Here is a 22,287-nt window from a genome sequence, read left to right as displayed (position 1 = left end):
CTCACTGTCCCCTCACTTATCTTTCTTTGGTAGTAAAAGAAGCAAAACGAGAGGCAGCCGCCTTAAAGAGACAGGAGACATTTCCAACTGCAGCTCTCTCTCAGGGTCTGCAGGAACCTTCCAGAGACCTGCAATGCATGCTAATCCTTCCACAGGATGAGAGAGTGGGCTCCTTCATAGTAAAGTCATTGTTCTTTCTAATTGTCAGAGACTGCTGTTCTGCACTTGCCTGGAGCGATCCAATTAACATATCACCACAACACCAAACATTATAATATGTTCTGTGTCCTACCCACAAGGAAAAGCCCCAACCTGCTTCCATCCACAGCTTCCTTCTAATTAGGTTTTTAATACACAAACAGACAGGGGAATAAGAAACCTGGATAGAAGGCTATATGCCTGACTCACTTTCTGCCTGAAAGCTATCTAGTGGAGTTGGAATATTTTTGTTGTTACTAGGGAACAAGTTGGGAAAGTGAGAACAAAAGAAAGAATAGAAGGAAGAGGAAAGGTATGGGGAGACAAGAATTAAGGACTGAAGGAGCTCCGGAGGGTCAAAGGAAGGGTGAGAAGGAAAGGGAAAGGCTGCTGGCTGCTTTGGGGAATTGAAAAACATGTAACTTCTGCTGGGAACTATCGCCATGGCAACGTTCAAACAATATAGAGAAAGCCTTCATAGTTCCACTCTTGCCTTCCTGAATACCACTGTGTCGATGTTAACTCTTTTACGGTGGCTTCTGACTTTCTGCCTTTTCAGTTAGCAGAAATTCGAGTCTCCTGGATCACTCCCTATAATGCATGTAAATTAATTCACCCACACACATGCACTGGGCCCTGCAGAGGCGATTCTCACCAGAGATCCTTTAAGGTGTTAGCATTCTTCTTGCCCAGATGAGAGCAGCCAAACTCATAGCAATCTCCCTCCCTTCCTCCCTTCTTCCCTCCCTCCCTCCCTCCCTCCCTCTCTCTCTTTCTCCTCTCTCTCTCAAGGTTGTAAAAATCAGCATGTTCTGCGATCTGACTAAGATTCAACTGTAAGCCCGTCAAGAGAGACGTGTCTTTACATCTTCGAATGTCATGCACCTTTCTTAAAAACAAAACAAAACAAACAAAAAGAACCCCCATATTCTCGTTCCTGAACTTTCCAACATAATTATCAAGTCATTGGTTCAAAGAAAACACGCCTATTGTCCTGAGAATGAATTTTTTACTACAATGTTTCTTAGGCTCAAAATAATTATAAATAAATAGGTCATCTCTGGACAATAGGCTATCTATTAAAGCACCACAAGTCAATCAAATCAACTTGTTCTCGGCAAGGCCACATTTACAATAACCATTGATTTTAATAATTAGAGGACAGCATTAGTCATCATAAGAAAAAAGACCTTACTCTTTTTTAAATCTCTAAAAGCCAGCCCCCCATCACAGGTACTTATCAGAGCAACAAATAAAGAAATATAATCGAATGGCTAAATTCTCCTATATCCCCTGCACTGAATTTGCTCAACTCGATGAGATGAAACAAATGGCCCCCTGCCAAGAAAACAGTATTGTCTCAGCAGTTAGCAGTTTGTCAAGAACCAGAGACCACACTCAGCACTGGCTCTTCTAAATAAAACTTCCCTGCACACCTCTCCATCCCCTGATGCTCTATGACAAGGCATGTAGTAATCAGGCAAAGCTTCTTTGGATGTTCTCAGACCAAACTGCTGTTGAGAGGATTCCAAAGGACCGCTATATTTAAAAAGCACTGCGAAGCACTTCTGTGAATGCTCTCTGTTTTACTAATGCTCTTATTAGAGCAGTTATAGTAATCACTAAACTGGAAAGAAATCATCGAAAAGTAGAAGAATAACTATTCAAAGCACTAAAGGAAAAACAAGTGTTCCAATACAACACAGTCAAGGCATTTACATTCAGAGACTGAAGAATGAAGTGAAACCATGATTAAATAGTACCTTACCATTTAGCACTTTCTTTCATCTAGTCCAGGGTCCTCTGCTGTTTTGTTTTTGTTTTCTTTAATGAAAGGAGGAAGCATCCTTCTGAAGCATGAAGTCAGACCATCTCTTGAAAATGTATCCCTGGCTTCATAAAGGTGTTTCCATATTGTGAAAAGTGACTGCATCTCACCACATTTTTAAATGCAGACACTTTTACTAAGGAGGTCATTTTTATTCTCTCATTGCATGATTCCATATTTGGGCATTACTCAAATTTAAACTTTATAGTCTTTTTCCAATAGTGAGTAGGAAGGCTCACTTTACATAACTGCGCAGCTGTGCAACGCACAGCTTCAAGGGGCATCTTCATTTTTGTGAACAACACTCTTTGAACAATGTCACTGAGGAGTGTGTGTTGTAAAAATTGTAGTGAGCCATTAACAGCTACACATTAGAGCATCCAATTAGCACTGAAATATATTTACAGAACTATTATCAATATTTCAAAAGGCCAACTAGAAATCATGCCTGTTCTCGCACAATTGTATAAGGTAATTAAAACATCTTTTCTTTTGGCTCAATTTATATCAAGTTAAAAATGTTCAGTCAGTGCATTTCAAAAATGATGATTGGCAGGTATGTGTTTTCAATTAGGAAACACAGAAGAACAAACTACAATGTACTTATTAGACAAAATAGTTTGGAAACATGGGTCTCTAGAGGAAAAATAGTAATAGGTGATCTTAGCGGTAAAAAAAAATAGTGGAAAAATAATGGCCCACTCCGTAAAGGGAATTGAAGAAAACTTTTCACCCTAAAGATGTATACCAGTCTATTTATTTATTGGTTCTACCAAAATATACTGAAAATTCCTGTGAGCTTTGTTAAACGTAGGAAATGACAAGATGAGGGTCTTATCCTCAAGTCACAATCTAGACGGTTTTGGCCAAATAAGTAGATATGTTATAACAATGATAAGAGCTATCACACATCTATGAATAAAACATTGGTGTGCAGAGGACAGGAAGACTCAGTGGACAATGGGGACCTGGGACATGTCCCCAGAAGTGGTGACTTGCTCTGAACTTTGACGTATAAAGACTATGTTGTAGACAAATAGAGCAACACTCACAACATTTACACCAAAAGCAGCCTGGAATATCTCCAGAGAAATAAAATATTCAGAATGGCAGGCAGACAAGAGGGAACATGAGCAGGTTGGCCAGACCATATTACCAAAAGAAGAATTTAGATTTTATTCCATAAATATAGTTATAGAATAGAGAGATGAGGATTTTAGCGTTATTTCTTAGGATGCTCCTTCTGAGGGAAGAATGAATAAAGGACCACACTGAAGAAAAGTTAGCGTCATCAGAAAGACAAGACAGTTAAAAAGATCTAGAATAGTAACGGTGGAATCTGGACTGAGAGACAAAAAAAGCTGAGCTTAAGATAGCACACAGATTTGATGAGTGGTTGGATGCAAGGGAGATTAAGGAGATAGTGATGTCATTGAAGTTGAAACTGCAGAGCCTCCTGGAGGGAAAATAATCAGTTGCACTTGTGTTACATTTGCAAAGCCTACAGACCAGGTGAAGAAGTGGGATCTTGGTGACAATGGAGACTCAGGAGTCTTCAACATACGTATGCGGCTGAGGTCAAGGATTTGAGTGCCATCTCACATGACAAGCCCAGATGACACCTCTCAAGGATGCAGTGAGACAGGGACTAGAGAAGACTCAGAAAGGGAATGCCTCAACATGTAAGGAGAGAGCAGGGGAAGGATGAAGTAAAATGAATACAGGAAGCGAGAGCAAGCAGCCCCTCGAGGACCTGGAAGACTTTCAAAAAAGATGAGCAGCAGCAATGCTATCTCTCTACTGAGAGATCAAGCATGACCAGGACTGAGATCAAACCCGTTGGGTTTGTGAGATAATGGAACTAAACTCCAAACTTATAGCAATAACCATATTTCTCTCATAATTATGAGTTCCCAGATGATCTCATAGCATTTTGCAAAGCCTTTCAGTCCAATAGTTACATTGACTTGAGTTAGGACAACTTCTCCCATCTTTCTCAGAAATTGTTCCTTCCACATTTGGACATTGCTGAAGACTGGCAAAAATACTCAAGGTATATGTGACCTAAGCATCTGGTGACAATGTTCATTTCAGGAAAGAGGGGGAAGGGAGACTGCAGACTTATTAATTTCAATGAAAATATTCACATTGAGTACCAGATTAGATGACAGTGAGCTACCATGTTTATGTGTTACCAAGCCAACAAGTTTGAAGTTGTTGAAACTTCTGTACAAAAGTACTGATTTTGATCTCATTTCTAAAGTCCAAAAGAACGTAGTTTCTACTTCCAGTTCCACCACTTAGTTGCAGCATAATCTTAGACAACTTACTTAGCCTCTTTGTGTTTTAGTTCCCTAAGTGCGAATTAAAAAGAAAAACTATATGTTATATTTTTAACATACTGCTTGGTGCATATCAAGTGTTCCCTAAATGGTAGTTACTATCACTGTACCAGTACTATCACTGTTACAAAATTATACCCATAAACTCCATAAGTGTTGAAAGCTTGCCTAGGCACAGGAAGCTGCCATTGGCTTATGCCAAAGTTGAAATTAAAGTTTATGAATCTTATATAAGTTTTTCATCTTTTTAAAGCTTCATTATAATCTGATGGACATTAGAAAACATTATCAAAAATAATATTACCAACTTCGATAGCAGAATCAGCAAAAGAATTTCATTTACAGACTCAGTAACTATAAAGCATAAAACATTCACAGATTTTCAGTTAAATATTCTCATTTCTGTGGAAAGTAACCAAAGATTTCAACTAAAGGGGAGCTAGCATTAACTGTGTACTGATCATGCGTCAAACACTTAGGCATGTTAATACTCCCAAACTTCAAGGAAAATAATGTCCAGTTTGATAGCTGAGGAAATTAAGGCATAGAAAGGTTAGTTGCCCACCGAGGATCCCCAGCTAACAGGTGGTAAGCACAAAGTTGAAATCCAATGTTTGTTTATTCCAAATCTCATTGTATTTCCTCTACAAACCCTCTAGAGATTTCTTTCACCAATTACTAGATATACCAGCCATTATAACACCAATTCGGGCTTGCTCTCAGAACTATGCTGTTCCCTTCCTCATTTTAAAAACTAGTATCCTGAGACCCATAATTGTATATTTTTAATTCCCAGGAATCTTAAATTCCTAGACAGTTCATTGTGAATGCAGAATCTTAAACTCTTAGTGCTTGAAGAAATCTTTTTTCTTACTTTTATTTAACAGAGAAGAATGTAAGACTAATCCAAGAGAGGTGAGGTCATTTGTCTTATTACAGTCTATTACTGGAAGTATCAAGAATAAAAAAAATACAAAGAAGCAAGGAAAATAAGACCAGCAACACTGAAAGGAAAAGAAACCAACAGAGACAAGAGGGAAGTAGGGAGGGGGGCCAGGGGACAAGGAAGGGAAGGGAAAAGTCAAGGAACATATAGCAAGGACTCATGGACAAAACCAAAGGGGAAGAGTTGAGGGAGGGAGGGAGGGGGCAAGGGAAAGTGGTGGGGGGTAGGCAGAGACAAATGTATTTGAAAAAATAAATTAATTAATTTAAAAAAAGAATAAAAAAATAAATACACTTCATCACCTGACTCTCAGATCTCAGCTTTCCCAACATAAGGAGACCATTCAATGGTGCTTACTATCTGCGCATGATGCCATATTTGTACGCACACACACACACACAATGTCAATACACTTACTAGTACTTCTTATTAAGCTTCTATAAGTGGCATAGGTATGTACATGTATTTGAGTCTTTGGAGGAAATGCCTCTTAAAGTAAGTTCAATTAGTCAGTCAAAGAATACTTACCATACACACACTATTACTCAGACATTTCTCTGAGGGGCTGAGGACATGGCAGAGAACAAGTAAAATCCTTGCCCTAAGACAGTGCTACAGGCACACTGTCATAGCCACAAGATCTGCCCAACCAAGTTTCAACAGGCGAATTGACATTTCTCCAGAAAAATAATTTTGAAGGAGGATGCAACAGATCCTGACCCCCTTGTAGAGTTTTCCAAGGTATCGTTTACAAATTATTGTTTTTATGCCTGTATGGTAAAATATTTGATAATCTAATTAAACTTTATATGGACACAGAGTATATTTTCCACAACTCACGAAATATATTTCAGTCTTTCCTGAGGAAACACCATTCAATAAAGCATGTCCAAATATGTTTTAAAAGTGTAGGATCTTACAAAAAATGACAAAAATGGTTGCATCCATTTGCATTATTCCAACCTTACTCCTGTCTATGTATTTTTCCTTTGTCACTCTATACCAACATGATTTTAGATGATTTTAGAGAAGTTTCCCTCAAACAAGATCGTATTTATTTTTTGCCAACTATGGATTATCTAACCTAAAATCAGAGATGCCTCATTGAAATGCACATTTATTGAATGCCTGCTCTGCCTGATATACGCTATCTGACTCCATCCATGTGGTTGTTTATAACCTCTATCTGACAGATAAGCATAGAGGCTCAGAGAGGTTAAATGGTGCGTGCAACACACGTGACCCAGTAGAGAGCTGAGTACTCAAACTCACTTAAGATGCCAGAGTCCAAGTTTACCGGATTTCTCAGTCACATGTAGGAAACACACAAAAAAGTAAAACTTATCACGCTGTAAGAACTTCTTCCATAGATGTTATCTCCTTAAGGTCAGTGAAGATGGTTAATTTCAGGACACGTCTCCAAAACTCAAAAAAGTAATATAAATATCCAGTGGGCAATTCTCAGTCTGACTATCCAGTTATTGCCTACAGATACGGCATCAAGAATAAAAACAATTACAATAATAGGATTCTTTTTCCCTCAAAGTAGGGACACGTCTCTGGAAGCATATTGAGGAAATGGACCAATCACAGAGAGCTGCAGTTGTAGAGAATGAAATCTTGAGCAAAGACCACTACTTGCTGCCTCAGAAAACCATCATCGAGCTGGTGTTGGAAGATCTGTACATGCAAACAATGTGGCACTTACATCTACATGAAGTCTTGATTCCAATAACTACCAGGTCTTTATCATATCACAAAGTGCAGATGTTTAACACAGGATTCATTACAACTAGAAAGACTGCGAATCCAAATTATGAAAGTAGGGTCTTAGTATCAGTAATCGAATTTTATGCCATCTAACTTAAATTGTATTATTGCCTGGAAGCCTGTGTTTCTTTTGTGCATTCCAGGTCCAGACAATCTAATAGGTAGCTAAAATTATCCACTTAATATATAAGATCTGTCCTATGCAACTCTTAGGCCAAAATAATATGAACACAATAAGAATATTATTTTTCCTCCAAAAATTTCATTTAAGTATTCTCTTTGCTGAGATTTATTTTTCTGCACTTTAAGGAGAAAATTTCGATTTTCAGTTTCCAGCCTGAAGCGGCATTTCAATCTAAAATGACACATTGCAGCCAGTCTGTCCCGCTAAGATCTGAAAAGAAGAACCTGGCAACTTCTGTAACGTCTGTTGTAGCCACTAGAACTGGTAAAGTGTTTGGCCAGCTTGTATTTATACCCAAGAAGTTAATCCAAATTAATCCCGGAACAATCATAACAAACAGCTCTCTTTAGAGGGCCTGCTATGCCTGGGACTTTGCATAACATTACATTTAGTTCACCAACAATTCACATTAGTAGAATTCTAATTTGTTATTTTTCCCAGCCCACAGATGAGAGAACAGAGGGCCAAGGATATTAAAGGTGTGACCCAAAGGATGCAGCTCTCAGATGAATGGGAGGAAAAGATATTTAGAAGGAAACTTCAAAACTTGCAAAACCTAGCTGCCTCTGGGCCTATGGTCATCAGCAGAATCCCAGTATACAACTACTGACTTACAAATGTTATTCAATGGGCACCAACTTTGGCCCTTGAAATAAGCTCATGAGGCAAGTTTCCAGGTCTCCCATGGCCATCATTCTTTCATCGGTCCATGAACAAGTTGCCTCCACGCGGAGCCAACTCTGACTGCCAAACCGAAGGAGCTAATTCCTAAACTGGGCAATGTGTCCCAAACTGTAGACGGGGAAATGAGTGATTCACCAGGTGAAATATGATGATATCCTTGGATGCTCCATCATCTCCAGATCTGAGGAACATGCCTAAGTGGAGGTGGGTGGGAGGAATCATTTCAGCCCACAGTTTCAAAGACATTCAGCCCCTCCTTCTCTCATTCTCTCCTCCCCCAACCCCTTCCCTCATTTCATTCAGAAAAATTTGCAAGTGTAAGTAAATATGGAGTGGACAGAGAGGGTGACAAAGTGAAGGAGAGGAATGCACTTTGAGGTTTAATTGGAAAAGACATTTTAATGTCCAAATAAAGAAGAGCAAAACCACCTCTGCTGATTGGCAGAGGCAGGCTGACTGCGAGGCGAGGCTTCCCACGTGAAGCCCAGAGCTAAACTATATATGCAGTAAAAAAATGTCAAAGTACATCTTTTTCCTTTTTTTCTCTTTTGTCAGTTGTGCTGAGTTGCTACTGAGCAGGAGCTTAACTTGAGTCCATCCATGCCCACAGTGGTAACTTAACTGAGGTCAAAACAAACAAAAAAACTGCAAGCAGGAATAAGATGTGCAGAAGCCGACAGAGATCCTGTGTGTAGGTGGGGAGGGGGGAACCTGCATGACTATTTTCAGGGGTTGGTAAACGTACTGCCCGATCCGTGTCCCAACAGGAAACATGTGTCCAGAAAAATAAATTAGAGAAGTGCTCAGCTGTAGGCTAGTTTAGTTAAGGAGTAATGAAAAGGATAAGAATAGATGATGTGAATGAAAGAACAGGCTCAGATGCTTTTAGCAGGGTGTTTCTGGTTTCTATTATCACTCTCCAATATAACTCTAAACTCCATGATTCTCTAATGACTCTCCAGGGAACACCATTCACTGGATTAAATGTGCCCTGCACCAAGAAGTGACCCAAGAGGGGGCTGCCTTTCATCTCCTTCAGGATATGCCAGAGTTGTGGATCTTTTTTTCTTGTGTTTTTTTTTTTTTTAAATAATATTAAAGGTAAGGTTTTCTGTCATTAAAAAAAAAAAAGACTCAAAATGGATATGAATGCTGGAGTGGGGCTAGCCTGGAGACCCAGCGTGGCAGTTTATTTCAAGCTCTCGGGATAGGTACTCTCCTCGACTCTTCTGGATAAAAATGGCACCTGTGGGGACAGAAGTAGCCACACCAAGTATGGCTGATTCCTATCCAGTTTGGATTCCCAGATGACTTTTGTCTGATGTCCTGAGACCTGTGTGAGTCACCTGACTCACCCTTAACCAAAGAATTACAGCCCCTCTCGGCCCGAGTTTCCTTTTTTATTGGCATGAGATCTCTGGGAAGTCTTCTAGCTATAAAGTTATGTGAGTCTATGATTCGAATGGAAGGCCCCGGAGAGGAATAAAGAAGATGAAGAGAAAGAGTTCTGTTGGAAGAAAGAGAGAAAGAAGAAAGAAGCCAGCTCCCTGACCCCAGCAGGAAGGAGAGGAAAAGAGGCGTTGATCCCATAGGCCCTCAGGCTCTCGAAGCACTTTCAAACTCTTATTTGTCTTAATTGGCCTCTTTCCCCCAAGACAAAATTGTCACATGAGAAGCACGAGTGTTGAACACACAGACCTTTTCTTTATCTCCTTTACCTAAGTTACCCCACAGGATACTCAGTTCCTGCTTTTCTCTCAAGTGCCCTTCCCCAGCAATATTGGGAAGATTTCTGACAAACCCAAGCCAACTGCCCAAGCCATCTACAATTTAGGTAGAGCCTCTCTGTTATCCAAAGAAGTGGTTATTTAGAAGGAGGTGGGGTTGAAGAGAAGTGGGTCCTCCTTCTCTCACTCTTCACACAGGCAACAATCTAGGTAATCTGGAGACCACAGCTGAGCATGTGTATGCAAGGCAGACTGGAGAAAGTGTAATCACCTCTCTCTACTGCTTCCTCCCCTACACCCACACTCCCTCCCTCAGTCCACCAGGAGCCAGAAGCCATCCTTCATCTGCTGGGTTTATTATCATACCTTTAGGTTAATACATTCCGTTGATCTGCAATGTCAGGTTGGATAATGAAATTTAAATTAGGCCTTTTCGATTTCCAATGGCTAAACATGTGCGCATCCAACTCTGGGGCTGACATGCAACTTAAGTGCATTCGAGAGCGTCAGTCACACATACAGGCACCCCACACTGCAGTGGCTTTCTTGAGATGTTTTTTTTCTTCCCTGATGAACATTTGCAAAGGCGTTTGCCCAGGATGCAGACGACCTGCATCATTAAAGCAAACCAGCTTATCCTGAGCACAGGCTGACAGAGCAATTGCGTGGGCCACCTTCTCTCTTATTTCTCTAGTCCCCAAGAATGATGTCTTTAACAACCATACTCAGGAAGGTGAGGGGGGTAATGGGACTAGGAATGCTAAATTAATTAACCTTTCTCTCTACCAATAAATAAGAAAATATAGATCACTCACTGTATTTCAGACTGATTACAGCAACGTCCAGATGGAAATCCAGGTGGTTAAGAACAAGCGAAAACGCATGATCTTGACACCAAAAAGAAAAAAAAAAAAAAGGAAAAAAGGAGGTTGATGAAAAATCCAACTGCAATTATCCATCAATTTTAGTCAACACAGGCACAAATCCAACTGTGCTCTGCTGGTTTCTCTCCCCCAATCAATGCCTCATTCTGCCGCGGTCAACTTTTCTTTTCCAAAATTTCTTTGCAGATGTATTATTAATTTCCTCGAAAACACCACCATATCGGGTCTTTACTTTCCTAAAAAAGCCCCAAACTTTTCATTCCAAAAATATCTCCTTGGCTTACTTTCTCCTTTATAGAAAAAGAAAGAACATACTTTTTCTTTGTGGCTCCTCGGTTCTCCATTTCCAATCATCCTTTTGGGGAGGGGGGGGGTCAGCTGTTTTATTATTATTTATTTATGTCAGAGCCCACCAACTCCCGCGGGCTTGACACTGGTCTATTTCATTTTTCAATACTCCCAGTGTGCACATATACACGTTTGCGTTAAGATCCAGGTCTCACAAGAAAAAGCTTCCTTCTTCCTGCTCTCTTGCACAATCCACTGCGTTCTGTTCAAAAAGAGAGCTGCGTCCCGCATCCTTCATTTTTGCAAGGCACCCAACCGCCACCGCCACCGCCACCAAAATTTAAAAAAAAAAAAAAAAAAAAAAAAAAAGTGTCCTTTTACATTGTCAATTCCTCTCCCTAGCCAACCCCTCTTTGGAAGAATTTGGGGATCAACTCTCCCCACTTGCCACCCTTCTGGCCAGCCCCTTCTTCAAAGATCTGATTAGATTTCTCATCACAACCCAGTGCGCAATTGGATTTTTGATTTCAGCCACCCGGCCAAGCACCTTCCCCTCTCTCTCCAAACTCCCTGTTATATCCTGTCTCCTTCCCTCCACCGCCTCTGCAATTTCATAATCTCACGTTAAATGGAGTGCGGGGGGCGGGGGCGGGGGCGGAGGTAGTGGAGAAAAATTTCAAGGCTCCGTCAGCTGTCAAAAAGAAGCCCATTTCTCCCCCCTCTACTTTTTTTATTTCTTGAAGGCTTGGGGTGGCTTTCGCTTCCTCTGTCCCCGCCCCCACCCCGGCACCCGGTCCAGTTCCTCCAGGTGTTGCAGAAGTCCGGGAGCAGGCCCGGGATCACGGGGGAGACGCGTGACGCGTTCCCGCGCCGGTGGCCCCTGCCAGCCCCCGGGTCCCCTTTTCTTCCATCAGCGGGCAGCGGGTCCGGGGGAGCCGCGGCGAAAAAAACTTCAAACTGGGCTTTTATTTCAAATGGGGAAGGCGAAGTGCGGGGACCAACGGGGTGTTAGGCAAATTAGAAAATAACGTGGAACGAAAAAGGAAAATGGGACGAAAAAATAAATCCCTAATCGCAGGCTGCTGTTATCCTTCTCGAATGAAACTGCAGCTTTGATCTCATTTCCAGCTGCGTCGGGTACATTTTGGAGCCACAAGTTGGTTCCTCTTGGCGCAGACCTTCCCGACGTCGGCCCGTCCTCAGCGAAGAGACGGTTCTCGGGAGCGCAGCTGCTCGGAGCCGACGTTTTCCCAGCGCCCCGACTCGCGGCTCCCGGCGCGGCAGAAACCCCGGTGTCCGTCCATCCACTTCGGCTTGAACTCTCTTCCCTCCCTCTCGCGCCTCTCTCCCCTCCTTTCCCCCAAATAAACAAATGCGCTCCCAGTGCCGGCAGCAGCTCCGGAGTCTAAGCTTTCCCTCAGCCAATGCCACGTCCCGACGTTTAGGGTCTTGGCTCCCAAAATCTTCTCTCGGACCGCAGTCCCCTTCCCTCCTCTGCCCCTCTTTCCTTCCCCTCTCTCTTCTTGTGATCAGTAAAATACAATTACCCAATTACCTCCCATCATCTTAGCACTGATTGGTCAATTGCATTAACACTTGAAGTCGGGGACGAAGGGATTGGAGCCTCTGCAGTGGGGCACCGCTGCCACCTGGAGGGCAGAGTCAGAACAGCTGCGTTTCAAAGCAACCCCCACGCTCCGAGGTAAGTAATAGGTAAAGAAAGTCAGGGTCTGTGTGAAAAAGTTATCTTCCGCCCCTCCCCCCCCCCCCCCCCCGAATCCCCGCTAAAAGCCTGCCGGTTTTCATCCTGAAAGCCAGGAGCTGCAGCTATAATGGGGAAGACAGTGAAATCAAATAATCACTAGAATTCAAAAATCTCACCAAACACACAAAGCTGCTCAGCTTTCTGATTGCAGGGCAAGAGCCTTTCCCCTGCCTAGTTAAGCAGGTTAGTCACAAGGTAAAGGTAACACAGTACTATTATTACACAGGATAGGCTGATCCGAAGGAATCTAGGCGTTGCACCTGCTACGGAGGGACCCTGTTGTCCAGCAGGATAATCTCCCCAGGAGGAAGCATTGATAGGCAAGAGAGGAACCTTCAGCCTATGCAACTGTTGCAGTAATTGGCCTGTTCAGTTTGTACAAGACATCCAGGACAGTTTGACAACTCAATTGCAACATCCCTGGCTCCTGGCTGTGGGTTTTTCCAACAAGTCATGTTAGGAAGGGGCGGGAGGTGAGGCTGGTGGCACATTTCAATTTCACTGGGTCATCTTATTAATATCGTATTTATGCTGGTTTCTTTCTTCACTACATAATTGTCCTAAGGCCCTTTCTGTTAGGTAAGATTACTTATTGTATGTCATTCAGCTATGTAACCTTGAAATATGAAAAGAATAAAATAAGGAGTGGTAATTCATACAATAAAAGATTATATATGCTGGGGGAGAAAGCAAAGAAATATTTCTCTGTTTCAAGCTGCACAATAATCTCTGTGACGATTTTCTTTATTTTTCAGAGATCAGAATATGTAGTTAGTTTAAAAACGGTTTTAAAGAGGCTGTAGGTTACTCTTTTCAAGCACAATACATACTTAACATTTGGGTCTTTATATGACAATTCATAATGAGAATTAGCATTCGACAAAAAGGAAGAAAATTTACTAAGGGGACATCCGAGGCATATCCAAGTTCACATGAAATGTTCTTTTTTTCCCCCTTTCCTGTTCTCTTTATAGGACATACACATTTCCTCATTTACAGCTAAAAATAAAAAGTATTACACCTACACATTTTTTGGGTATTATGTACATATTCTAATATGTATTTCAGATATCAGTACCCACAAGAAGAAGGCTTTTCTTTACACATGGATTTTGATTTATTATAATTTATTCATCTATTTGGAGAGCTTTGATGCAGTTATGAACTGCATCAAAAAGTGAATTTGTTGAGAGGTAATGCCATTTCTATTTTTAAATGAATGCTGTATTGATTGGTTTAAAAGACTAATGGGCAGTGGACTAAAACTTTAATTTGTCTATTGAAGCTCTTACCCTTGTATGTCAATTACAGTTTATCAACTAATAAACCATTAAAAAATGTACTCACCAGCAGCTCTAGAAAGACACCAAGGAGTCTACCCTCTAATTCGGAAGTAAGCTAGAAGCCATTTGAAATGAAATTTTTCTTTCTAGGGACTTTGACAGCACGAGAAGGGCCAATGATTTGTTTTTCACGGTTGATTATTAGCTATCTACCTTTACAGTCGTTAAAGTCTTTCAGAATGAGTTAATCTATCAAACAAAGCAGCAGGTAAGGATCAGTGCTATTTAGCTAAAAGGCAAAAGAAAAGGCTCCCCTTTCCTGTTTGCCTTCCCGTTCAGCAGCTCCAGTTTCTCTTCTCACCTCGGCTGCCTATTCAAACTACACTGTAGGACCTTGAATTAGTCATTTTGCTTTCATTTTTCGTTCATACTCAACTAGTGATTATATGGGTTGGTCTTTCGCTGAATTATCATGTACATCACCTTATTTAAAATTCAAAACAGCCCCCTGAGACATTTTGAAGATGGGGAAAGTAAAGCTAGAGCCACAGGCTTGGTAGATGACAGCCAAATTTTGAATCCAGATCTCTCCATTCCAATTCCTCCACTTTTCCTCTAATTTCTAGGCTTGGGGAACAGGGGCCATACACCTAAGACCATCATAAGAACGCAAGCTGTCCTTATCAACCTGAATCCCAGGGGTGAATCTGTACCCCTGTGGGGGAATGGAATTGTCACATTTGTCACTAAATGATCTTACTCAAAGAGATTTACAGTAAATAAGATAACTGTCATACAAATATACATGCAAATTAACTTGTTAAATAACAACATGCATGTATTTATTCAGTTGAAGTTGTCAGGTCCTGTCTACAATAACAAGGTATGTGTTCAAGTAAAAATTTTAATAAAAGTTCTTTTAGAAGAAATAATTGCCTAATGAGTAATGAATTGATTACATTGTCACATTTCCAATTAGCCCATCTAATTACCATAAAGCAAGGACAGGACAAATGTCATTACAATGAGATATTCTGGAGAAGAGGGGCACTGTGCTAACAGGACAGGTTTGTTCTATGGACATAGAGAATTGTTAGTTCTCCTATACTGATTTGTAGGCATTTGGGTGCTGAAACAGAATTATCATTTTATTTCACTGTGTGCTGGTGACTCTACCTGGTATAATCTTTTGCAAACAGCAGAGGACAGCATCTTATAATCACAAATACAAAATAGCAAAAAGAATGAATTCAGTAGCTTCACTTAAAAATAGAGAAAATAATGGATGTGTCTATTGTGTTCACTAATTTTATATAACAGACTGTAGGCTCCTCTATTCAAGCTCTATACAGACTTAAGATTTGAGTCTTTATGTTACGGAATTTTCTTCACTTTCAATGCTGTTAATCAGGGACCAGAATATCCTGTGGGATAATCCTATCAAGCTTCCCTCTGTTGTCACACATAATGAATGACATGTGAATTAACTTCCTTAGAACAACTCCTCTGGAAAACTAATGATAAAATGCCATATTTAGTGGGAACTCGCAACATGTGTTATGCTAAACAATACTCCAAGCATGTTGTATTTCAGGGCTACAAGATATCCTAATAGAAATCTATCCTATATTCCTTGAAATATAGACATATAGAAAAAGATACTACAGTCAAGTAGATTTCCAAATTTCTGGTTTTTTTGGTTTCTTTTTTAATATCTCCTCTACAGTGCCTACCCCCCACCCCAGATCCCACCCCATTACAGTCATGCATTGATGTTTGGTCAGTGACAGATGGTAATAATTTGCTCATTTCTCTATTTCTCCCTAAACCATGACTGATTTCATGAGCATTTTTTTTGTATTTCTAATATTGTGCACACAGCTGGATATATAAATGTCTATTATAGCATTAGGGACTGGAAGAACACACATCTTTTGTTCCTTACTGAGTATTTTTTCATTGTGACACACAAAATATTAGAAAAATGAGATACTTACTACAATTACTAAATAGAAGAACTAATGAAAGTGCCACGAAATAAAATAATTTAATCAGAGAATTATACATGTATCACTTAGCTATTGCTATATAATAAACTATCCTAAGACTTGACAGCTGAAAACAGCAATTATTTATTATTTCTCATGGATCTACAGTCAGTAGATTGGTTAAGTGGTTCTTTTGATCTTGGCTGGCCCCCTCTGTTAGCTGATCTCAAATGGTCTGAGCAAGGACACTGGGGCAATTTGGGTCTGTCTGTGTGACTCTCTCTTCATCAGCTTGTCCCAAGCACATTTCCTGGCAATAGGAGAAATCCAAGAGAGCAAGCGCAAAGGCATGATCACTTTTTCAAGCTTCTGTGTAAATCTTATCTGCAGACTTCCTATTGGTTTAAGCAAATCATTTGGTTGAGCTGGTTTTCAAGGAATGAGGCAGCTCCTTCCACCCACAATGGGAGGGTGCTGTAAAGTTATCATGACAAAAAAGAGTGGAGAACTAGGGTGGTCTGCGGCAATTAACCACAACCTCTATCTCTTACAAATGACAACTTTCCTTAATGATTACTGGGGTTTACAGAAGAAAAAATCTCAACATAAGGGATCATTCATGTAATCACTTATTTATTTCAACAGATGGATATTAACCTCCCATTATGTGCCAGGTATTATGGAAGTTATCACTAACTCCTCTGCTACCCCCATCTTCCTGATCACATGTGTTGATACTAATTCAATGGCTCACATACCTGCCCAATTATCTCTGCTGTGTTCCTTTCCTGAGACCCCTCTCAGGTTCCTCTGTGGACACGTAGTCACTAGTCTGTCTTTTTACCCGTGCCATCCCTTCTCTAGGACTAGTCAGGTTCAATGAAACGCTGTGAGAAAATTTAAAGGAAGAAGTATAAATCAAAACATATGTTTCTTATGCACAATAACAAACCCCACAACATTGGGGAAATTAGTGACAATGGATAGAACCAAAAATTCATATTCTCAATACATACATACATACTTCTTAGAAACAACTTTTACAAATAAGTGAGAAAAACAAACTAAACTTACAGATGAGTGGGGAAAAATACATTACCAGTCAATTTTGCCACAGAACTGGTTGTGTTAGGCTTATTGGTGCCTATGTTATTTAGCATAATGCCTGGCCCTTTGGCTTCCTTATAAATTTTGATTTATAAGTGAATGAACTGTCTTCTTGGTTAAGGAAGGAAAGTGAGTAAATAGTATGTATGACAATTACAGGCAATGGTGATACACTGTGCTCAGAATTTCACTGGATGTAAGTGTGAAGTGTTGGGGAAGTGGAGGAGGCAGAAGCTGCCTCTGTGTGGGCCAATCCCGGAGGACTTCACAAACAGGAAACACAAATGTGTTAAGAACTCTGTGAATGTTAGTGTACAGTTGACGGATACAGTCTTGCCCAATTTGCCAGAGGATGGAAAACAAAGTGTATTCTAAGGGTATATAATCTGTGGCCCAAAGAACAGCAGAGTTCAGACTTAGTTAAATTGCATACTCAGCTGTGGTAGAGGTGTTCAGACTATTGGATGTGATATAGAGATAAGAGCACCTAGATTTTGAAAGTTATCTTAAAATGTTCTTTCTAGGAACATATCAATCCCAAATGACATCTGGTAAGAAACAGCATCAGTGAAGGGGAGCATTTTGAGGGAGGATTCTTCCTTTAAGAGACCCAATAGGCAACAAGACAAATTTTAGGAGTGACTTAAAGTAATAAGAAGAATGATGACGGAAACAATTCTATGACAATTTAGCACGTAACTTTGAATCAATTTAGACCCTATTACATTTTAGAAATCCTTTTTAAAGGATGACTCATGCACTTTTAGACCATAGTCTCCTTTATCAAATGTTTTTATGGGAGATGGTGTTTGTGCAGATAAACTACATGGTATGTGTTTGTACTGTCTAAATTAGGATTCCTTGCACTGAGGAGAAAATTGCCCGTAAAGGTATCTTTAAAATTCCACCAGGAATTAGTAGATGGTGTGAATCCAGTTGTGTAATTTGGGGAGACAGCTGCATTTTATCTAGCTAAATCAGCAGTTGGTACTAAACAATTCCTAAAGAATGTCACTGTATTTCAGCATTAGCCGTGCAGTGCAGGTCCAAGAAATGATAACCTTGTTTTCCCCACCATATTACCATTGTGTTTTCAGGAAATGAAGTGCATAGATTTCAAAATTCAGTTCTCTTCACATTGAAGATGCATTAGCACATCTGTGATTTCAGGCCTCCAGCTGATTTAGTGGCACATGATTCAAATAATGTTAGATATCTGCATTTTTAAATGTCCAGGCTTCTAACATGAACAGCATTTTGAAGGGAAGTAAATGACTGTCTAGGAGGAGATGCTTCAGATTTCAAAAAAGCCTATTGTATTTACAAAGAATATGAAAATACTTTTATTGCTTGAATGAAATCATTCTTTAAATACCGAAAAGAAGCATACACAAAGAAATACTATTGGGAATCAACTTCCAAAACAAGAGGAGCTTGCAAATGCTTTGCTTTACTAGAAAGATCTTTTTAACCCATCAACAACTGTGTGGGTTTTATAGGGGAATGAATTATACATAAATATCCTTGTAGCAGATGAAGATTATAAAGTACATCTTGGAGGTGAGATCCTACTGAATAGTGTGAACAATGGTGCCTCTTATGTAATTGAGTGTTTGATATTTTACTACAACCTTCAGTTGATTGTCACCCTGAAAAGGATTTTATTAAAATTTTAAGGATTTTTATGGAAGTTCACATTTTCGGTAGGGTAACAATCATGCAACATTGCAGATAACCTGAGTAGATATTTTATCAAAGACATACAAATGGCCAATAAGAGCAATGAAAAGATGTTCAACACCACTAATCAACAGGGAAATGAACATCAAAATCTCAATGAAGTATCATCTCCCAACTCTGAGAATGGCTATTATAAAAAAGACAAGAGATAAATGTAGCCAAGGATGTGGGAAAAAGGGAAATCTATTGCATTGCTGTAACGGGGCACACCCAGGGCCCCCCAGAGGGTATTTGTAATGGGGTCCAGAAATTGGGGTGTCCAAGAAAAATATATTCTCCCCATTCCAAGGCAGGCCACTATGGGGGATGGGAGACCTGGAGCAGGGCCATTGAGAGTCATTTTGTATGTCAATAACAGGATAACTTCATTCTTCATATGCAAAGAGGGTTATTTTTGCATATCGCCAAAGCTAATCAGGAAGGTTTCAAAAACTTTATACAGAATGTAACTGGGAGAGGGGAGAGGAGAGACAGGGGCCTGCAGGAGAGACAAAGGGACACAGACTCTGGGGAACAATGTAGAGACCATGCAGAAAGAAAGAGGGGAGAAAGGACTTTTGCTAGTGGGCCAGGAGAAGGTGCCGCATGGTTTTGGATTAAGAGCTGGAGATCGAACACAGAGGATGGTGCTGAGAACCGCCAGAGGCCTGCCTCGCCGAGCCCCCGTCTTCTGTTCTTTCTCTTCTGAAGGGCGGTACCCCTGACGGGCCTGACTGGCCTGACTGGGCAAAGGGGAGAAGGCAGGACTGTGTGTGTTGGTGGGTGTTTTAAAGGGATTTGGAGATGTAAGAGCAACATTTAGCCATTAATCAGGCCTGTATAACTTTTGAATAAATAGCTCTTTTCCTTTTCACCGAACTCTGCCATTCAGGGTCATAATTCCAAGGACGGCAGGCAAAGGACCTGCAACCGAGGGACCCCAGAGAAGGGGGAGGTCGTTTCAGTAATAGCATCTGGGCACCCCCCGCCCATAACAAGTCCATTTGTTCGGTAACATTGCTGGTGGGAATATACAGCAACTATGGAAAACAGTGGACAGCAAGGCATTAAGCTAAGTGAAATAAATCAGAGAAAGATAAACGCTGTATGATCTTGACTTTTATGTGAAAACTAAAAAAGCTAAACTCAGAAATGGAGAGCAGAATGGTGGTTGCCAGGGCCTGAGGGATACAAGAAATTGGGAGATTTTGGCCAGAGGGTACAAACTCCCAGCTATAAGATCAATAAGTTCCAGGGATCCAATGTACAATGTGGTGACGATGGTTAACAAGACTAGTATACCTGAAAGTTGCTAAGAGAGTAGATTTTAAATGTTCTCACTACACACACACACACACACAGAGGTAAGTATATGAGGTGATGGAGGTGATAACTAACCATACTGTCAAAATCATTTTACAATATATATGTATATCATATTATCACACTGTAAGTTTGAGGTTAAACTTACACAATGTTATGTGTCAACTATACCACAATAAAGTTGTAAGAAAGTAATCAAAGGATACAAACAAGAATCGTGCCACACTGAAATTTGATTTCTTTAATTCTTATTAATGATTCCTCAGTTTTTTATCATTGTTCTTACTGATTTTAGCAACTGCATAAAATGGCCACTGAATTTCCTCACTCTTTCTATTCTCAATTCTGTTTCTTAACTTCTAGGGTTAGGAGGTGGCAAAATTAGATTGGAACAAAGCTTATCCTTGAAGAGGCCCATCCCCTTTCTTGGTGCCTTCCTTTTTCATACTTCTTTATATAAACCCAAGGCCTCAATGTTAGGTATTTTCCTTCTCCAGAAAGAAAGATACTAAGGAAAAAAAATGTATGTAGGTGGTCATTAACAGTTTAGGTCAATCTAATCCAACCATTAATTTATTTAACAAATTTTTATTGAGTACCAATTTAAGTGCGTTCTGTATACCATATATGGGTAAAGTCTTAGCAACTTCTCATTATTTTTCAGGGATGCTTACATTTTCACAAAGGGTTGGTATATATTCAGAAAGGGGATATGCTTGATCCCAGGACGGAGCACACTCGGCATTGCATAGACCCGAGTATGAATTTGAAAAATAGTCATTGTTTCTACATTAGGAGAACTGCAAATACTTTAGGGCTGGAACTTAGGGAGAATGTGTACAGAGAAAGAGACGAAATGCCCAGAAATGAGCCTGCATATAAAACCAGACTTAGACTTTTTTTGAAGAGTTTGTCCAAAAGGCAATGGGGCATCATTAAAGTGATATTAAGCTAAGATGTAACATGATAAGTATGGGATTTTCAAAAGACATTACAAGGGGCAATTTGCAGATGGAGTGTAGGAGAAGAGGAACAACTAGACACAAGAGAGCAATTAGGAAACTATGGGAGGTTATGAAGCTCCAAACAAACAAAGCAGCTTTGGGGTTGGAGAGAGGAGATCAGAGCAAGAAATGCCAAGTGTTAGAATCTACACAGTTGTATCAATTTGCATGCTTGTTGTTTGTTCATACACTCATTATGTGTGTGTCTGTCCATGTGTGACATTCCATTTGCAGTCTATACATAACTTCCAATCAAAGTAACAAAATACTTCCTGAAAATTAAGCTCTCCAAACAGGGAACTGCCTTGTAAAACTGTCATTGGAGTCACTCAAGCATAGACTGCAAGTTATGGTTAGGTCTTTAAGTCAGGCTTAGATTAGATAAGCAGTACCCACACATTGTCCCCAATTAAATTTATATTGGTGTACTGTAGCAAAATGAGATGAGTAAGGACGATGTAGTGGCTTTGTCCTATTAATTAATAGGAAAAAAAAAGTAAAAATCTTCCATTTGTGATGAATTCTTTCCTATATTTTACATCTATAATTTCTTTCCTATTTTTATTTAGTAATGTTTTAAAGTGTAAATATCTGGCACAATTAAAAGTTGGAAACACTCTATTGAGCCACTGCATATTTCTTCATTTTAATGACAGAGGAGGTATCAACTCTGGGACCTGCTAGACGGATGGCCTTTGAGCGGCCCTTCGGACTCTTAAATTTCATGCTTTTATCAGAATATGTCCGCCTAGAGAAGTGCTTTCATGCAGATCAAGAGAATGGTGTGATTGACATTATTCAACCTTTCATAAAACAAATCAGTTGTCTCAGACTGTAACTGCGGAAAATGCTCCCTAAGTTTCCAAGGACAGCCTTTGTAGGGAGCAAAATTCTAAAGTGAAATTGATGACATCTCACACAGCTTTGCTCAAATGTTCCTTTCACAGCAAAATACAACATTGAAAAAAAATGTTACAAACCAAACTGCCAGTATCACTCACCAAAGTCGACTGTTTTGGAGCACCCCACATGCAGACCTACACACCTGTGTCAAGGCATTTTTCATGTGTAACTTCAGGATCCTGAGGGGCCTGACCATTCAGATTCTCATCCCTTCAGGTGCTGCTGACAAGTGGTGCCATAAACTAAATTTCAAGTCACAAGAGGGGGTCTCAGAGTGCCTGCGCAGTCAAATGCTACAGGATTTCAAATGGAAATGACATGAATTAATTTCCTGAGAAGAACAA

The 22,287-nt window shown here is 40.2% G+C and overlaps 1 protein-coding gene across 2 annotated transcripts in view; it reads right to left on the bottom strand.

Moving 5' to 3' along the window:
- LRRC4C (leucine rich repeat containing 4C) overlaps positions 1–22,287 on the bottom strand; it is a 186,760-nt gene that overhangs the window by 146,572 nt on the left and 17,901 nt on the right. Inside the window, exon 1 of one of the 2 annotated variants that reach the window (XM_054585890.1) lies at positions 10,495–10,618. The exons of the other annotated variant lie outside the window; for it this stretch is intronic. The gene's annotated coding sequence lies outside the window, so the exon portion shown is untranslated. Of the gene's footprint in view, positions 1–10,494; positions 10,619–22,287 lie in introns of those variants that run through there. 2 annotated transcript variants of the gene reach the window in all.

This window comes from Pteronotus mesoamericanus, unplaced genomic scaffold (assembly GCF_021234165.1).
Source record: "Pteronotus mesoamericanus isolate MK-2021 breed Mesoamerican mustached bat unplaced genomic scaffold, CSHL_Meso_final contig_90, whole genome shotgun sequence".
NCBI classification, from domain to species: Eukaryota; Metazoa; Chordata; class Mammalia; order Chiroptera; family Mormoopidae; genus Pteronotus; species Pteronotus mesoamericanus.
This window is presented reverse-complemented; position numbering and strand designations above follow the sequence as displayed.